This window comes from Lactuca sativa, chromosome 3, assembly GCF_002870075.4.
Source record: "Lactuca sativa cultivar Salinas chromosome 3, Lsat_Salinas_v11, whole genome shotgun sequence".
NCBI classification, from domain to species: Eukaryota; Viridiplantae; Streptophyta; class Magnoliopsida; order Asterales; family Asteraceae; genus Lactuca; species Lactuca sativa.
Genome location: NC_056625.2, coordinates 300473366 through 300477916, shown reverse-complemented (window position 1 = coordinate 300477916; position 4551 = coordinate 300473366).

The following is a 4551-nucleotide window of genomic DNA, read 5'->3' as shown; positions in this document are numbered from 1 at the left end:
TTTTTTTTGAGTAAATTGCAAAATTGATCATTGTGGTTTATCAAAAAGTGCAGTTTCGTTAGACCAGGCAAATGTTTCGGGTTCGTGTCGTGTCAAGACATTAAATGGGTTGAAAGGACTTGACCCTGACCCGACCCGTTTAATTATCGTGTCGTGTCAACCCGTTTATTTTCGTGTCGGTTTCATGTCGGGTTTCGTGTTAATGTTTAGACCTTGTAAATATGTTGTGTCATGTCTGCTTGAAACATTTTAAAGGTTGGAAAGTAGGAGTTATGGATGCCAAAATGAAAAAGTGAAACATTGGAATTAGGAGATGGAATGAAAAAAATTTAGTAAGTTTAGAAGGAAAAATGAAAAGACTTGAAGTTGGGGAGCAAAAGGGATAAGTGGTGAAGATGAGTAAAATTAAGTAACTTTGAAATTTCGAATATTATTTCTAATTCTTGAGTTTTGGCCCACTACAAGTCTATAACATATAATATATTCATAAAAATATGAAATTTATAATAAATAATATATAATTAAACAGGTCATATTCGAGTCATCTTCGAGTTGAAAGTCTTGACCCTAACCCTACCCGTTTAATTATCGTGTCGTGTCGTGTCAACTAGGGATAAAAGTGGGTCCAAACCCGTACCGGATGGACCCGAAACCGGTTAACGGGATTTTGTAGAACCGGAAACCGGACCGGTATATAGGAACCGGTTCCGGGTAAAGTGGGTCTAGAATCGGAAAACCCGAAAACATCAAAGTGGGTAGGTTGGAACCGGATAAAGTGGGTTTAGAACCAGAAAATTTGGAAAAACCAGATTTTTTTAGTAATTACTTACTACTTAGTGGGTTGAACTTTGAAAATTTTCATATTTATATCCGGAATTTGGGTGACTGTAACTCATTGAATATGAAACCAAAATTAACAAAATTATAGTCTAAAATCATTTACAAACTCTAAAATACACTCTGGAAATAACCGCATGTCAATCCGACTTTAAACGAATGAGATTTTCATGTGTTAACATTTTCACATAATACAAAGTACAAAAACAAATAACTGAAAATTGAAAATTTTCAGTTTTGATATCCCGACCTCGGAGGGCTGTAAATCATTGAATGTTAAACCAAAAATGACAAAATTATAGTCTAAACTCATGTACGAGATGTAAACTACAAGTTGGAAAAAACCACATGCCAATCCGGCTTCAAAAGAATTAGATATGCATGTTTTAAAACTTTCACCAAATGCAAAAAAAACTGAAAAACTATAAACTTTCAGCTTTGATATCTCGACTTTGGAGGACTGTAAGTCAATGAATATAATATTAAAAATGGCAAATTTATAGTCTAAAATCATGTACAAACTCTAAACTACATGTTGGAAAAAACCGCATGTCAATCGGAGTTGAAACGGATGAGATATGCATCTTTTAAACGTTTCACAAAAACCGGTTCCAGCCCTAAAAGTGGTTCCGGTTCCAAACATCAGGTCCAGTTTTTAGACTCGGTTTACCCGGACCCAATGGACCCAAACCCGGATTACCCGGAACCCGGATAAAGCCAAAATTTTAACCCGGAACCGGAACCGGTTCTATATATTCTGGTTCTAACGATTCCGGTTCCGGTTCCGGTTCAAAATCTCGTCCCTAGTGTCAACCCATTTACATAAACATGTTAAAATCTCTGACCCTAACCCGCTAACTTTGTGTCGGGTTTTCGTGTCGTGTCATGTTTTGCTAGGTCTAAGTTTCGTACCATTTTTTATATGCATAGATGCATGGTTGTCAAAATCGCGATCCTGATCGTAAGACCGTACGATCCTAGGTATGAAAAATGATCCAATCGTAAACGGATCATATTTGGGGTAGGATCGTAAGATCGTAGGTAGGATCGCAATCTGATCCGATCCTACCTTCCCTTGATTTTTTTTACCACTTTATGTTTTTTTACCATTTACCATTTTATTTTGTGACTTATGACTAATATTTCGAAGTTTTTATAACTTTTGAACGAAAAATTGAATGTTTGAAATATTTTCATGATTAAAAATTATAAATTAAAATTATATTTTATTTTGTAGGATCTTAGGATCCCGATCCCGATCTTACGATCTCGATCTTGCAAACCCAAAAACGATCCTATGTAGGATCCCGATCTTGACAACCTTGCATAGATGGTTCGAAATCAGAACTATCGTGTAACATTGGTCCTTCGACTTAACTGCCGATATCTTTCTCCAATTAAGTTGGTCACATGCCACTCATGTGAGGGCGTATTTATGATTTCAGTAGTTTCTTCCTAATTAATTAATATAAAAATAACTCTCTCTCTCTCTCTCTCTCATGAGCATTGTTCACAAACCCAATAACGTATATATCACTCAATGTTCTAGATCTAAAACAAATATCGAGAAGGGGGGTTTGTTCTTAGTCCTAGATTTGAAACAAAACCTTAATCTAAAAGTCGAAGGTGGGTTTTAACAAGATTATGAAGAAATTAGAGAGGCGATGGAAAATCAAATTGTATATTAGAGAAGGTACAATAGGGTTAAATACCTAATTACAACAACAGTGGAAAGGAGTAATCACAAGAGCTATCTAAGGAACTAAACAATATCTATGACTAAAATTAACTATTCAGAGGTATTAGGGAAAGCAATTCAAATGGTTTGACTAATCGTGTTCTTGATCGTAATAATGCTTAATATTGCCCTTCAAGATGGACAATCATGAGGTTAGGCCAATCTTGGCAGTCACGAGATTGAACAGTTGTTTAGGAAGAACTTTTGTTAGAACATCCGCAAGTTGGGCATCCCCAGAGATATGGGTAACCCGTAAGGAACCATCCTGAACTTTTTCCTTGACAAAGTGAAAGTCAAGCGCTAAATGTTTCATCCGGGAATGAAAAACGGGGTTGGCTGAGTAAGTTATTGAACTTAAATTATCGCAATAGATGGTAGGAACCAGAGACGAGTGTAGTTTAAGTTCAGTAAGCATGCAAAGTAGCCATTGAACTTTAGTGGTGGTGGAGGCTACAACACGAAACTCAGCTTCAGTCGAGCTTCAGGCCAAGGTATTTTGGCATTTTGAGCTCCAAGATATAGGATTTGAACTCAAATAAACTACATAACCAGTAGTGCTCTGATAAATGTCTTTATTGGCCACCCAATCGGCATCGGTGTAAGCATGCAAGTGAAAAGGGGAATGCTTACGGATTAAAATCCCATGCTGCGATGTTCCCTGTAGATAACATAGCAGCCTTTTCAGGGCTGCCCAATGTTGAGAAGTAGGCATGTGCATGAATTGGGACAATCAGTTGACAATGAAAGCAATGTACGGTCTGGTAAGAGTTAGGTATTGTAAAGCTCCCACAAGGGCACGCTACTCCGTTGGGTTAGAATGCGAAGGTGCCCCATGCAAGGTGAGGATTTCAGAACTTGTTGTGGGTATAGAAGAAGCCTTGAAATCATTCATACGTGCCTTATACAGAAGATCAAGAATATATTTATGTTGAGAAAGTAAAATGCCTTGAGAGTGAGGATTTCAGAACTTGTATGGGATTCCACACTTGCTAGCAACCTCCAGGAGGTAAAAAGTTCATAACTTGATCACTCTATCTTGTAGATCTATCCATTTCTTCCTTGAGGGAACTTTTGGTCCCAAATATGGTGATTCTTGAGCATTGAATGTTCTTGACCAAATAAGCCGTCCTTTCAGACCTTATGGGGGGGGGGGGGGGGGGTCTTAAGTCATAAAAATGTGGTCTTGATGGTTAGTTTTACTCCATGAAAGCTATATAAGGTCTTAAGGTATTAAGATGTTGATATTTTATGTATTAAGCACTTAATGGACATTTATTTTAGCCTTGGATCTGCAATTGGACGTGTTAAGTCAAAGAAATAAGCACTTAATGGGTTAAGAGGGGGACTGCTACGTACGATGGCCGTACCGAAGGGTACGTTGCATGTACGCAGATCTGGCCCTGATGCCTCAGATTGCTAGTACGCCCCGCGTACCTCCGGAATAATCCCTGCGTACGAAGCCTGAGTCAACCCGATTGAGTTGACTTGGCTGTGCTGACTCCGTTGACTTGTTGACTTTGACCTGTTTTGACCAAGGGTATTTTTGGGGAAATGTTATTTATTCAGAATGGAAATGTTTTTACATTTAGAATTTGGGTTGAGCTGGTATTTGGGAGCAGAGTATTGATCAACTATTCGTCAGACTGTCAGGTGAGTTTTCCTTATTATACTTACGGGTCGAAGGCACCAAGGCCGGCCCATTGGATTGATATCTTGTGTAACATCCCAAGTTCAAGAGTATAAGTTAAGGGGTCTTTGTGTAATTAAGGGAGTCGACTCGTCGAGTTGGAGCGGGTGTTGATCACGTGTTAAGTGACCCAACTCGCCGAGTTGGCGGCTGGACTCGACGAGTTGGTGCTGGGAAGTGAAAACCCTAATTTGTAGGGTTTGCACCCTATTTAAAGGACCTTAAGTCCTTTCCCCAGCCTCCTTATCACCCCTTGACGTCCAGAAGCTGTTCTACTCGATTCCAAACC